This window comes from Sciurus vulgaris, assembly GCF_902686455.1.
Source record: "Sciurus vulgaris genome assembly, chromosome: 2".
NCBI classification, from domain to species: Eukaryota; Metazoa; Chordata; class Mammalia; order Rodentia; family Sciuridae; genus Sciurus; species Sciurus vulgaris.
The window spans coordinates 164677684-164694366 of NC_136462.1; the positions used below are offsets into that span (position 1 = coordinate 164677684).

Here is a 16683-nt window from a genome sequence, read left to right on the forward strand (position 1 = left end):
TTTCTGATCGCTTAAAATCCTTGGCAGAAGTCAAAACAAACTCTTAGGGATTGTACTTGTTTCACCACTCCTCCTAATCTTCTTTTAACATCAAGTACATACTGGACACATAATATGTACTACTGATTTGCATGTCATTTCCATGTCATTATGATGTTGCTCTTAGACCTCCCTAAGTTCTGTCCCAAGCACTGTTTTTTTTTAGCACTCTTAAGCCAAGCACTTACTTCTTAAAAAAAGAAAAGACAATCCAAAAAAGAATACCCCTAATACTATATACACTCCAATTTCCCAGTGTGAAATAGGCCTTCCCAGATACAGTTCAACCACCACTAGTTAGTATATACTTTAGTCCTGATTGTCTACTCAGTACTCACTTAAGAACTCTCCTTACACACAATTTGACTTCCATAATAACTCTACAAGATATGTATTATTATTACCTCCATTTTATAGACACAGAAACCGAGACACAAAGAGATAATATGCTTATACTAATAAACATTGAAAGTACGATCCAAAGTCAGGTGTCCTGGGTCCAGACACTGCCCATAGCCACTACATCATGTTTCCTATTAAGGGCACCTTAGAGCTATCCAAAGTATTTTTGAACAGGGGGACATGCCAATATGATGACATTGCTTTACACTAAAAAAATCCTACAAACTCAATTCTGAAAGTTCCCAATGACACTAACATCTATTGGCATAAATATGCTTAACTAATTTCTTTTTGTCATGTACCTCCATATAAATACACACTATGCACACATGTATATATATATATACTTATGCAAAAACACACATATCTGTACTCAGACTTCTACATGTGCATGTACACATAATAGCATTTTTTTTGTAAAACAATTTTTTTTATTTAGCTTTTAATTTTTTACAAACTGCATTTTGATTCATTGTACACAAATGGGGTACATCATTTCATTTCTATGGGTTGTGCATTTTTTTAATTGGTTCTTTTTATTTATACAGGACAGTAGAATCTATTTTGATATATTTATAAAAGTGTGGAATATACCTTAATTTAATTAGGATCCCAGTCTTGTGGATGTACATGATGTGAAATCCACTGTAGTGTATTCATAAATGCACACAGGAAAGTTATGTCAGCTTCACTCCATTGTCTTTCCTGTCCCTATCCCCGTTCCCTTCCCTTCATTCCCCTTTGTCTAATAGCATTCTTTTTCAAACTATTCTATCAGATTATTGTATTTCATGGAATTTCTACTAATCCATGTTTTGCACTTGTCTTTTAAGAACTGATGAATGTGCCTTGAGTAACAATAATTTGGGGATGGTTTTGGGCCAATAAAATGATAATCCAAATCTAATGAATTAGAGTTTGGCAACAACAAAAAAGAACATTTGGCCCCAATAATTTTTAGGGCTTTCTGAATTAAAGAACATCCATCTATTTCCAATTCCTTTACTCAACTCATTGGAATGTTGTTGTGTAACAACTGATTGATTCATGAGTTTTCCCCACCTCTCCTTCCAATTCCTTATAAACAAACAATACACAGAAAAGGCTCCTACTTCTCCACAAACCCAAGACACTATTCAACAAGTGTCAGAAAGCATGTGACTTCATGGAACACTTTATTTAAATCTCACAGTTACACTTATTATACCATATGAAATTATCTTTTTTCTTGTTGGCTTCCTCACTTATTCATCAGCTCCCTGAGGAAAAGGCTATGTTTGGTTCTTTTTGGGGTCCTCAGCAACTAGTATAGTGCTTGACATATTAGCAGCTATTTAATAAATATTTGATGAACAGTACATGAACAAACAGATACTCTCTTTTTTTTTGTTTGTTTTCACCAGTTACATAAAATTATATTCACAATATCTTGCATTTCATAACATACTTTCACAAAAAGGAAAGCTGAGGCTAACTATTTAAACTATAGAAGCAAAGCAATATAGTTTCTAAAAGGCAGAACTCAAAATATTACAAACAATGGGCACAAAAAGAGTGAAGAAATTAAATTACAAAGTTTAAAGGAAAAAAACTTTATTTTTAGCACCTTAAATTTACATATGAATTTGCAGTTGAGAATGGGGCAAATATTTCTCATTGTTTTTCAAGTCATTCTAATCACTCAAATTGACATTGAAGTAACCTTTATTTTGATCAATAAATCATCACATACACAATTGTAACTTTAAAATGTTTTCAGTTTAGACATGAAAGTTATTTTAAAAGTAGAGATTTTAATTGAAATGTTCGAAGGAACAAAAGTAGTTGGTGTTAATTTCTAATTAATTGTCAACTTTAATTACATAATCTCAAAATTGCTAATTATTTCTCATTTAATAAAATAAGATAGTTGATTTTTAGATCATCACTAAATTACAGAGCCTCTTCATGTAAAATCAGAAATTTCAAAGTTATGAAAACGTTTTTCTCCCTATATATTTTTAAGTAATCTTTTTTTATTTTTTATTTGTTCTAATTAGTTATACATGACAGTTGAATGCACTTTGACACATCATACATAGAGTATAATTTCTCATTCTTCTCACTGTACATGATGTAGAATCTCATCAGTCATATAGTTACATATTCTTCTATTCTCCTTCCTACTCCCATGCCCCCTCCCCTTCCTTCATGTTCTTCTACCTAATCTAAAGTAACTCTGTTCTTCCCTAGTCACTCCCCTTATTGTAAATCAGCATCTGCATATCAGGGAAAACATTCAGTCTTTGGTTTTATTAGGATTGGCTTATTTTACTTAGCATGATATTCTCCAGTTCCATCCATTTACCAGCAAATGACATAATTTCATTCTTCTTTACGGTGAGTAATATTCCATTGTGTGTGTGTGTGTGTGTGTGTGTGTGTGTGTGTGTATAACAAATTTTCTTTATCCACTCATCTGTTGAAGGGCACCTAGGTTGGCTCCATAGTTTAGTTATTGTGAGTTGAGCTACTATAAACATTGATGTGTCTGTGTCACTGTAATACAGTGATTTTAAGTCCTTTGGGTATAAACCAAGGAGAGGGATAGCAGGGTCAGGTGGTGGTTACATTCTAAGTTTTCTGAGGAATCTCCATACAGCTTTCCATAATGGTTGCACCAATTTGCAGTCCTATCAACAGTGTATGAGTGTACCTTTTTCCCACATCCTTGCCAACATTTATTGTTGCTTGTATTCTTGATAATTGCCATTCTGACTGGGATGAGATGAAATCTGAGAGTAGTTTTCACTTGCATTATTCAAATTGCTAAAGATGTTGAACATTTTTTCATATATTTGTTTTGATTGATTGTATTGTTTCTTCTGTGAAGTGTCTGTTCAATTCCTTAGCCCATTCATTGATTGAGCTATTTGTTTTTTTGGTATTAAGTTTTTTGAGTTCTTTACATACCCTGGAGATTAATGGTCTATCTGAGGTTTATATGGTAAAGATTTTCTCACATTCTGTAGGCTCTCTCTTTATGTTATTGATTATTTACTTTGCTGAGAAGTTTTTTTAACTTGAATCCATCCCTGTTATTGATTCTTGATTTTACATCTTGTGCTTTAGGAGTCTTGTTAAGGAAGTCAGATCCTGGGCCTACATAGTAAAGATTTGGGCCTACTTTTTCCTCTATTAGGCACAGGGTCTTCGTTCTAGTGCCTAAATCTTTGATCCATATTTTTTAAGTAATCTATAGGAAACATGTATTTTACTAAAAGGTATGTGTCTATCTATATTGAAATATTGCCTTCCAGAATTTCCATGTATTTATACTATTGTATTTTACTGTACTTTAAAAAAAGAACCTGTCAAATATAAACTTAAAAATTTATTGAGGGGCTGGAGTCATGCTCAGTGGTACAGCTCTTGCCTAGCATGTGTGAGACACTGGGTTTGATATTCAGCACCACATATAAATAAATAAAATAAAGCTCATTGACAACTAAAAATATATTTTAAAAATCTTATCTACTATTAAGCTTAAAATTTTAAAAATTAGAAGTAAAAAGATATAAATATTGAAAGAAATCATTATTTTTAAACTCTGGCAGCTATGTAAAGAATTAATTTTCCTTCAGGAAAACAATATATTAATATTATTATACACCTAGAGCTTGGTACCTAGTCATGGTAAGAGAAGTTATTTAAATTTTGACTCATTATGTGTTAACCAATCTTCATGAAAGACTGACATCACTCATTTCTCTTATATCTACATGTACTCCATTGGTGTATAGTAAAGATAACTAGGACCATGGTGAATTTTTTATTTTTGTTTTGCCTTATTTTTCTTTTCTCTTCAAATCCCTGAATAATCTCTTGGTATACATAGGGGCTGGAACTAGAAAGCAGAAAACCAAACTACATCTTTATTTCTGGCAAAAATAAACTAGATTATGAAATAAGATCAAATATCACACTGAAAACAACTAGATGGGAAAACATAAAATAATGTTTAGAGGACATCATTAATATACTATGGAAGAAATTAATTTGGAGGGACTAAAGTAGGAAAAAAGACAAAATCCCATTCAGTTAAGGACAGTTATTTAGAATCTGCAGTGGCAGCTGAGAGATTAGTACAACAAAAAACACTCTACTGGATCTCAGTTGCAAGGGAAGAAAATAAGAATAGGTTTTTTGGGTAATGAAAATTCCAGGTGCTGGGAGAATTGGAAATCCATATGCAACAGAATGAAACTAAACCCATATCTCTCACCGTGCATGAAACTAAACTCAAAATGGATTAAGGACCTTGGAATCAGACCAGAAACTCTGTAGATTATAGGAGAAAAAGTAGGTCAAATCTTCAACATATCGGCTTAGGACCAGACTTCCTCAACAGGACTCCCATAGCACAAGAAATAAAAGCAAGAATCAATAACTGGGATAGATTCAAACTAAAAAGCTTTCTCTCAGCAAAGGAAACTATCAGCAATTCAAAGAAAGAGCCTACAGAGTGGGAGAAAATCTTTGCCAATCATACTTCAGATAGAGCACTCATTTCCAGGATATATAAAGAACTCAAAAAACTCTACACCAAGAATGCAAATAACCCAATCGACAAATGGGCTAAGGAAATGAACAGACACTTCACAGAAGAAGATCTACAAGCAATCAACAAACATATGGAAAAATGTTCAACATTTCTAGTAATAAGAGAAATGCAAATCAAAACCACCCTAAGATTCCATCTCACCCCAATTAGAGTGGCGATTATCAAGAATACAAGCAACAATAGGTGTTGGCGAGGATGTGGGGAGAAAGGTACACTCATACATTGCTGGTGGGGCTGCAAATTAGTGCAGCCACTCTGGAAAGCAGTGTGGAGATTCCTTAGAAAACTTGGAATGGAACCACCATTTGAGCCAGCTATCCCACTCCTTGGCCTATACCCAAAGGACTTAAAATCAGCATACTACAGAGATACAGCCACATCAATGTTCATAGCTGCTCAATTCACCATAGCCAGATTGTGGAACCAACCTAGATGTCCTTCAATTGATGAATGGATAAAGAAACTGTGGTATATATATATACAATGGAATATTACTCCACCATAAAGAAAGATAAAATTATTGCATTTGCAGGCAAATGGATGAAATTGGAGAATATCATGCTAAGTGAGATAAGCCAATCTCAAAAAAACCAAAGGACGAATGATCTCTCTGATAAGCGGATGATGACACATAATGGGGGGTGGGAGGGGTTAGTGTTAGGGTTAGAGTTAGGGTTAGGGAGGGGGGCAAGAATGGAGGAAGGAAGGACTGTATAGAGGAAAAAGAGGGGTGGGAGAGGTGGGAGGGGTGGGGGAAAGGGAAAAAATAACAGAATGAATCAAACAACATTACCCTATGTAAATTTATGATTACTCAAATGATATGCCTTTACTCCATGTACAGAGAAACAACATGTATCCCATTTGTTGACAATTTAAAAAAAAAGAAAAGAGAAAATCCACATATAGAAAAAAAAAAGAAAATTCAAACATATATTGAACATTTTAAAAGTAGTTTTGTAGAACATATTTAGATTGTGAAATCTAAAAATCTAGAGTAAAAATTGAGAAAATATTCAAAATAGGGGAAATTAGTACATTGGCAGAAAACACTATGTCTTTTACATACATGTCTTAGAAAAGATAAAAATACACTGTGATCACATTATCCAGTATATACAACCTGTTCTCCACCTTAGATATTTTCAAGAACACACTTGAAGCATTAAAGAAACATAAAGAAGTTTTTTTAAAAAACAGTTATGTTAAAACATGTCCTCTGAAATCCACAAAGAGAACATTTTTACTAACTTAAGATTAAAACTACCACATAACTGAAGTAACAGGTACTTATCAAAATAAGAGGGGAAATGAAAATTGTGAAATGCTTTACACAAAATCACTATTCATAAAACATACCATTTGCATGTGCCATTCAAAATGTAGCATTTATCTCAAATGACCAAAGTTTAAGTCATAAGTGGTACTACATGAAAACAATAAGAAATTACTTTGCAAAACTAATTTTTTATAAAGCCAAGAAAATTAACTGGGCCACAGCTACTGTTTTAGAGTTTCAACCCTAAATTAATAGTTCACAAATAAATTTCTGTCAGAAGAGAGATTCTTCTGTATGCCTAAACAAATGCACAAAAATCCATTTTAGAGGTTAGGCAAGAGGAAATATGTACTATCAAGTCAGAGGCTAAGAACATGAGGTCACAATCAAATATAAAATCATTAATTAATTCATTTAGCAAACATTTATTAAATAATCACCCTATGCCAGATTCTGTTGTAGGAGTTCAAGATATAATATAAAAAGCACAGAAATGAAACTTGTCTTCATGAAACTATATGCAAGTATGGAGAGAGACACATACAAAAAAGTACACACATACCATGTGAATATTATAGTAAAGTTATATAGAATAAGAGGGACAAATCAACACAGTTTAACAGTCAGAGCATTCTTTTGGGGGTTTTTTTGAATGGAGATGAGTATAAAAGAACAGCAGCAGCAAATCCCCTAGAAGAACTAAAGGGGGCCAACCAAAATCCCATTCATATTTGTTCATATTCTAGATAACCAACATAGTTAAGAGGGGAGAGAGGCAGGGAAGAGGGAACAGAAAAGTCTCCAAATAGGCTTACACTACCCACTTGCACCATGGTTGGAGAAACCTGATTTGGATAAACTTAGCATCTATTTGTGTTTCTGATAATTATGCTCGTCTATATTTAGTTCTCTAAATTCCACCCTCTGCTTCTTAATCTCTCATCTTTGTCCAAACATTTCCCTTCTGAATACATTTAACATAATTTCTTCAACACAGCGTGTCCATGGTGGGAAACATGAATGATGTGAAGTGACAGACATTTTTAAACTTTATTTACAGATAGTATTGCTTCGACTGAGACTTAGGACTTTTTGGAAGTAAGTAGTTTTAAAGTAAACCTAAAATAAACCCTAGATGGTAGTTTAAATTTGTGCAGATGAGGTTCTACAGAAAGCAAATTAATGATAGATGTATGAGAAATATGACATTAAGGAAATCCAGCTTCCTTAAACTTCACTGGTTTTTAAACCTTCTAGACATTCTCAACATTTTTCTGGTATTTTTCCTAACTCGAGTAAACTTTATTCTTTAACACACTCTTCTCTACTACTTGCCATGTAAATTTATAGAAAAACATAGTATAGAAATTTGAAAGTAGATTTTTTACCAGTGCCTATTTTCCACTGGCTTAAGAAAGAGTTTTCTGCCCACTTTGGAAGCTGTCCTTTTTACCATTTAGATTAACAAATGCTAGTGGTAATATTTTGGTTCCTTATATTATATCTTTAATAGGTTTTAGCTCTTTTACCTTTGTGATTTTCTAGCATATATAGAAATATTATCAGTCACTTTATTCTATTTTAATACAATCATTTACTTAAGTAAAATATTCAGCGATCTCAAAAGGTGTGGTGATTCAGTTAAATCTTACCATGACATAACCTGGGAAACACAAACTTAGATAAAACCAAGACTGCAATGTAAGACTAAAATTAAATGTTTTAAAGGTTAAAAATATAAACAATTTTTGTATAATAGAGTGTATAAAATATTTTCCAATTGGAGGAGCTCAATTGCAAGCTTCTTTCATGAAATACCTTTAGCAAATGCTTTGCAAGAGAAAAAGAAGATATGTAATTAGAGAGCTGAGGAAAAAACATGCTGTACAGAGTAATAAGACAGATGGTGTAGTCCCAGCATCTATTTTTCAGTATGTGACAGTTATGAAATTTCGTTGTGCTGATAGTACATAGGTCTTCAAACACATTTGAATTCATCTGTCAATTTCATGAAACTAGCATTGCCAGGAATAAAGTATGTATAGCTTTTGAAATCTGTATAAAATGTTATCAAACCATTATAAAAATGTTATTTTCTATAACAATGTTATTTTCCAGTTAATAATAAATATTCATTTCAATCATAGTATTTACTGACAATCAATTAGAACTCCACTCAGAACCCCCCAAATCTTCAAGCAATGTAATTTCTGGTTTTAAATTTTAAAAGTTCTATTTTTAGCTATAATTATTCTTGTACTTTTTCTGATTCAAATTTATCTTTGGTGAAAATGTTGGCATTATTATTATTGACATTGTTGCCATTATCATTGTTATTACTATAAGTTTAGAACTCTATATAAATTATAGATGTTAAGGAAAATGTGAAATATTTGAAAAGGTAGTAAGATAGCAAATCATATAGATGAAAAGACAATAAAGAAACCAAACAATGACTTATCCATCCACAATTCCCTCATTTTCAAAAGGATAATGATGGCCTAAGCAGAGCACTAATTGCCCAGACATACCACTCAAGAATTTGGCTCAAAGGCAATTTTTTTCTTTCTTTGTTCTTTTTAGATATACATGTTTACAGTAGAGTGTATTTTGACATGTTATACACACATGTAGTATAACTTATTCTGATTAGGTTCCCATTCTTGTGGCTGTACATGATATGTTGACTGTGTTATATTCATATGTGAACATAGAAAAGTTACATCAGATTGATTCCACTGTCTTTTCTATTTCTACCCCCTTTCCCTTCCCTTCATTCCCTTCTGTCTAATCCAATAAACTTCTATTCTCCCCTCTCCACCCTTCCCCCTTGTCTGTTAGCATCCACATATCAGAGAGAACATTTGGCCTTCTGATTTTTGGATTGGCTTATTTCATTTAGCATGACAGTCTACTTCCATCCATTTACTGGCGAATGCATAATGTCATTCTTTATGGCTGAGTAATCTCCATTGTGCATATACACCAGATTTTCTTCATCCATTCATATGTTGAAGTACACCGAGGTTGGTTCTATAGCTTAGCTATTGTAAATTGAGCTGCTATAAACATTGATGTGGCTGTGTCACTATAATATGCTGATTTTAAATATATACCTAGGAGTGGGATAACTGGGTCAAATGGTGGTTCCATTCCAAGTTTTCTCAGGAATCTCCATACTGCTTTCCAGAGTGCTTGCACCAATTTGCAGTCTCATCAGCAACGTATGAATGTACCTTTTCCTCCCAAGATCCTTGCCAACATTTATTGTTACTTGTATTCTTGATAATTACCATTCTGACTGGAATGACATGGAATCTCAGTGTAGTTATAATTTGCATTTCTCTAATTGCTAGAGATGTTGAATCATTCATGCATTGGTTGACTGTTCCTATTTCTTCTTTTAAGAAGTGTCTATTTGGCTGGGGAGATAGCTCTGCTGATAGAGTGCTTGTCTTGCAAGCACAAGGCCCTGAGTTCGATCCCCAGGACCGCAAAAAAAAAAAAAAAAAAAAAAAAGAAATGTCTATTCATTTCCTTTGCCCATTTATTGACTGGGTTATTTGGTTTTTTTGCTGTTAAGTTTTTTTAATCCTGGAAATCAATGCTGTGCAGGTGGCAAATATTTTCTCCCATTCTGTAGGCTCTCTCTTCATGCTCTTGATTGTTTCCTTTGCTGTGAAGAAGATTTTTCTTTGGTATCATCCCATTTATTGATTCTTGATTTTACTTCTAGAGCTTTAGGAGTCTTGTTGAGGAAGTTAGTTCCTGAGCTGACAGAACGTTGGGCCTACACTCTCCTCTAGTATGTGTAGGGTTTCTGGTCAATACCTAGGTCTTTGATACACGTTTAGTTGAGTTTTGGGCAGGGAGAGGAATAGGAGTTAAATTTTAGTCTACTACTATGGATTTCTAGTTTTCTAAGCACCATTTGTTGAAGAGGCTATCTTTTCTCCAATGTATGTTTTTGGAGTCTTTGTCTAGCACGAGAGAACTGTATGTAGGTGGGTTTGTCTCTGTGCCTTCTATTTTGTTCCATTGGTCTTCATGTCTGTTTTGGTGCCAATACTGTGTGGTTTTTGTTACTATAGATCTGTAGTATAATTTAAAGTCTGGTATTGTGATGCCTACTGCTTTACTTTTCTCACTAAGGATTACTTTGGCTATTCTGGCCTCTTATTCTTCAAAATGAATTTCATGACTGCTCTTTCTATTTCTATGAAGTCCATCATTGGAATTTTAATAGCAATTGCATTAAATCTGTATAGCACTTTTGGTAGTATGGCCATGTTGACAATATTAATTCTGCCTATCCAAGAACACGGGAGATTTTTCCATCTTCTAAGGTCTTCTTCAATTTCTTTTTTTAGTGTTCTGTAGTTTTCATTGTAGATGTCTTTCACATCTTTTGTTAGATTGGTTCTCAAGTATTTGGGGTGGAGGGAGATTGTGAACAGGATAGTTTTCCTAATTTCTCTTTCTGCTGATTCATCATTGGTGTATAGGAATGTAATTGATTTATGGGTGCTAATTTTCTATCCTGTTACTTTGCTGAATTCGTTTGTGAGTTCTAGAAGTTTTCTGGAGTAGTTTTTTTGGGTCTTCTAAACATAGGATTATGTCCTCAGCAAATAGGGATAGTTTGAACTATTCTTTTCCTATTTATATGCCTTTAATTTCTTTACGGCTGTTATCCCTCTACACTTGGTAAAATTATTCTCCTATAGGTACCCTTACCTATACTATGTGTTCCTAAGCTCCTAAACTCCTGCTCAAAAGTCCTGTCTCTTCTCCTTTTAAACTCTGACTTTGGTTAATGACTATTTTATTTTGCTTCCTTCCTGTCTAGGTGAGGCTCTAGAGTCCCTCCAATTACTCAATCTCTCCATTAAAAACTGTATTAAAACATGCTCTTATGTTTTCGTGCAGTACACTTTATGACCCAGGAAATTGATAGGATATATATTTCACCATATATATAGCTTAAAAGCACTCTTAAGTTTAAAAAGCAAACCTTACACGTTATTGTAGAATCCTGAAACACTGAATAATGTCTTACTATTCTAATTTTAATGCTGGAGACATATAATTCTGTGACTCTCTGTGCTCCCTCCCGAACACTCAGTGCTGCAACTATGCAAAGCACAACCAGGATAAAGCCTGTTTTGTGGGAATCTGTCCTCATTTTTTCCATCCCTACCACCTTCACCTTGGTTGTGTCCCTTTCATTTCCTGTCAAAATGTATGTTTTGACTAGATTCATGCCTCTAGTCTTAACTCTGATCACTTTTCCAAAGACCCTTGACTCTGGTTTTTGCCATTATCATCCTGATCTTGCCCTTATATGTAAGGTAATAATAATCTTGTCTCTCCTGCTACTTTCTTGGTTCTCTTCAACATACTGACCCTGCTACTTGGACCTGCCACATTGGCCCTGCTACTTCCTGTCATAGCAGGATGGATTCCTTGCCCCCAGTCAATACTTTTACCCCTGCTTTAGCTGGTCCTGTGACCAAAACTACATGTTCCTCCTTTTCCCCGAGAGGATGTGTCTGGTCATTTTCATATTAAGAATAAAATAAAACTTCCATTCCATAATACAAAGAATATTTGTACTTTGTTACCCTAGTATATACTTCCATTCCTAGTAATGATATCCTGATATTCCTTGGAAGTTTATAACACTCTTATTGGATAATACCTTGGTAGGATCCTCAATCATGTCACACTGATTTTTGCTAAAAGTTGTCAATAAGATGCATTTCCCTAGAATAAAATTCCTTAGCACAGTAACACAAGACTGTGTAAAGTTCATCCCAGGAATTCCAATTATATTCTAATGCATAATCCTATTGAGGATGTTCATTTGAACCCTGATACCTTGATCCACATATAATTCTGCTCCTACCTAAGCTGGTTCCTCCAATTTTCCTTTAACTTGGAATCTGTGAGTATTCACTTAATCTCTTATAAATTGCTTTTGTACATATTAGCAGAGTTGATTTCTGTTGTTTGTAATCAAAGAACTCTCTTTTATGGTCTGAAGATACATCACCATGACCAGAAGCTGTCTACTCTGTATGTTTCTCTTTCTCTCAACTCACTCATAAATACAGAACCTTTGATGCATCCTTCAACCTGGTCCCTACCATCACCACCTTGTTGTCTTGTTCATAACTTATAAATTCCATATATACTGCCTGGGAATATTTTACCTTCATTTCTAATACTGAAATAATAACTATGTCTTATCCTTGATCTGTGCTCCTTATTTGAATTCTTACCACCATATTGTTTTTTTTATTTACTAGTTTATTTTCTCTGAGTGAAAGAACTTATCTTTCATTGTCATATCTTGATGATGACTTCTTGTTTAATAATGAATAAGGAATAGAAACTCTGGGACATAATGTGTGGACTGTTAATGACTCCTAACTGTCCACATCTCTGAAGAACTGTCCTCCTTCAGAACGAATGACCGGCCTGTGAGAGTACCAAAGGCCAGCCCCTTACTTCAATGTAGAACCAAATCTGCAGTACAATTCACAGATATCTGTGGGATTATGCTGATGCTGGACCACATCCTTGCTTACCTTTTCCCCTGCCTTGTCTTGCTTTCTTCCCTCTCCTTTTCCTGAGGGCCCTCCCTTAATAAATAATGGGCATCCAAATCCCTTCTCATATTCTGCTTAGAGAAAAACTAAACTCCATGGTGATACTGAGACAACAATTTTAATATAATTCCTGCAACAATTCAGACTTCTGGAATAAATTCAAAGGACTTAATGAATGGAAGTTCCTAGGACGAATTAAAGTATTTTGGATGGCACTGGAACAAACCAAAAAATAGGTGTTTATACAAAAAACAAAAACAAAAAACAATTTTTTTTTGAAATGATTAAAAATAAAACCCCAAGGGATGCAGTCGCTGAGCCCCCCAGCACACCCCCACACCAAGGATGGAGGCCGATAGCTGTGCCTGCCCACCTGTCCCCCTATTGCTGAGGCCTGCCTCCATGCTGACTCAGTACACCCTCACTGGGCCTCCCCAGCTTCTTTGGAGGCTGGTGTAGGCATTTTGAATTATTCCTGAGGGCGTGGCCATCATCATTGGACGGGCAGTTCCCTTTATGAGACACCTACAGGAGACTGGTGGCCCTTTGACAGGTACCTCTATTTACTCACTTACATCCTACACCCTTCACCACCCTCTTGTTCACAACTAGAAATACTGTAAATAGTAATCAAACTGATCCTGTTCATTACAATAATGTTAAAGTCTTTATAGGAGCTATCTGGTATAGGCAACATTTTCTCTATATTGGGTGCTACTGGTATTCATCTCCCCTTCAAAGCAGAGGTAGTGGAAAACTGCGAGGTCATAAAAAGCCTGCAAGCGGGGAACTTCAGTATCTCTGATCATCACTGCTAGAGGGGAATATATAGAAACAATAAGAAAAAAAGGGGAACAAACTGTCCCTAACAAACCAAGATGCTATTGTGATAGAATCCAATGACAGCATGGCAGTAGAAATGACAGAAAAAGAGTTTAGATTCTGCATACTTAAAATGACCCGTGAAGCAAAAGACGAGATAAGAGAGCAAATGCAGGAAGCAAAAGAACACTTCAATAAAGAGATAGAGATTCGGAAAAAACAAACAAACAAATACTTGAAATGATAAACCAAGTTAAAAACTCAATAGGAAGCATCACTAACAGAATGGACCTCATGGAAGACAGAATCTCAGACAATGAAGACAAAATATTTAATCTTAAAAATAAAATTGAACAAACTGAGATGTTAAGAAGCCATGAACAGAACCTCGAAGAATTATGGAATATCATGAAAAGAACGAATTTAAGAATTATTGGGATTGAGGAAGGCACAGAGATACAAACCAAAGGCACGAACAACCTGTTCAATGAAATAATATCAGAAAATTTTCCAAACCTGAAAAAAATGAAGTGGAAAATCAAATACAAGAGGCTTACAGAACACTAGGTACACAAAATTATAACAGGTTCACACCAAGTTACATTATAAAGAAAATACCTCACATACAAAATAAAGATAGGATTCTAAAGGCTGCTAGAGAAAAGTGTCAGATTACATATAATAGGAAATCAATATGGATATAAGCAGATTTCTCAGCCCAGACTCTAAAAGCAAGAAGGGCCTAGAACAATATGTTTCAAACTCTGAAAGAACACAGATGCCAACCAAGAATCCTATACCTAGCAAAACTAACCTTCAGATTTGACAATGAAATAAAATCTTTCCACGATAAACAACAGTTAAAAGAATTTACAAATAGAAAGTCTGCCCTACAGAACATTCTCAGCAAAGTATTTCATGAGGAGGAAGTGATGAGCAACAATACAAGTCAGCAAAGGGAGGAACTACCCTAAAGGAAAAACCAATCAAAGGAGAAACTAAGTCAAGTTAAAAACCAAAAATAAGCCAAAATGACCAGGAATACAAATCATATCACATTAATAACCTTGAATGTCAATGGCCTAAACTCAATAATCAAAAGACGTAGACTGGCAAATTGGATTAAAGAGAAGGACCCAACAATATGCTGCCTTCAAGAGACTCATCTCATAGAAAAAGACATTCACAAACTAAAGGTGAAAGGATAGGGAAAAACATACTGTGCACATGGACCCAGTTAAAAAGCAGGGGTCTCCATCCTCATACCAGATAAAGTAGACTTCAAACCTAAGTTGGTCAGAAGGGATAAAGAAGGATATTTCATACTGCTTAAGGGAAGCCTAAAACAGCAAGATATAACAATTTTAAATATTTATGCCCCAAACAATGGAGCATCTATGTATATAAACAAACCCTTCTCAATTTTAAGAATCAAATAGACCAAAACACATTAATAGTGGGGGACTTTAACACACCGCTCTTACCACTGGATAGATTCTCCAAACAAAAACTGAACAAAGAAACTATAGAACTAAATAATACAATCAATGATACAGACTTAATGGATATTTACAGAGTATTTCATCCATCATCGAGCAAATATACTTTCTTCTCAGCAGTTCATGGATCCTTCTCCAAAATAGACCATATGCTATGCCACAAAGAAGCCATTAGAAAATACATAAAAATAGAGATCCTACCCTATATCCTACCAGACCATAATGGAATGCAATTAGAAATGAACAATAAAATAACAAACAAAAACTACTTATTCATCTGGAGACTAAATAATGTGCTATTGAATGATGCAATAACAGAACACATCAGGGAAGAAATAAAAAAATTCTTAGAAGTAAATGAGAACAATGACACAACATATCAAAATCTCTGGGACACTATGAAAGCAGTATTTAGAAGAAAGTTCAGTGCATTGAGCTCATACATTAAAAAAATAAAAATTCAACAACTAAATGACCTAACATTACATCTCAAAGCCCTAGAAAAGAAGAACAGATAAACACCAAAAATAGTAGAAGACAGGAAATAATTAAAATCAGAGCTGAAATCAATGAAATTGAAAAAAGAGAAACAATTCAAAAAATTGACAAAATAAAAAGTTGGTTCTTTGATAAACCCCTAGCCACACTAATGAAGAGAAGGAGAGAGAAAACTCAAATTACTAGAATTCGTGATGAAAAAGGAAAGATCACGACAGACACCACTGAAATACATAACAATTAAAGAAGCTACTTTGAAAATCTATACTCCAACAAAAGAGAAAATATCGAAGATATTGACAAATTTTTAGAGACATATGATACTTCCAAACTGAATCAGGAAAATGAACACAATCTAAACAGATCAATTTCAAGCACCAAAATAAAAGCCATCAAAAGCCTACCAACCAAGAAAAGCCCAGGACCAGATGGATTCTCAGCTGAATTCTACAAGACCTTTAAAGAAGAACTGATACCAATACTCCTCAAAGTATTCCAGGAAATAGAAAAGGAGGGAACCGTTCCAAATTCATTCTATGAGGCTAGTGTCACTCTGATACCAAAATCAGAGAAAGACACATCAAAGAAAGAAAACTTTAGACCAATATCCCTGATGCACATGGATGCAAAAATCCTTAACAAAATACTGGCAAATAGCATAAAAATATATATTAAAAAGATAGTGCACCATGATCAAGTGGGGCTTATCCCAGGGCTGCAAGGTTGGTTCAACATACCAAAATCAATAAATGTAATTCATCACATTGATAGGCTTAAAGTTAAGAAAGTTAAGAATCACATGATTATTTCAATAGATGCTGAGAAAGCATTTGATAAAATACAGCACCCCTTCATGCTTAAAACACTAGAAAAAATAGGAATAGTAGGAACATACCTCAACAATGTAAAGGTTATCTATGCTAAGCC

General features: G+C 34.3%; 1 protein-coding gene across 3 annotated transcripts in view; it reads right to left on the minus strand.

Annotated features, from left to right (window-relative positions):
- Positions 1 to 16683, minus strand: part of MACROD2 (mono-ADP ribosylhydrolase 2) — a 2108743-nt gene that overhangs the window by 1808687 nt on the left and 283373 nt on the right. The window lies entirely within an intron of this gene.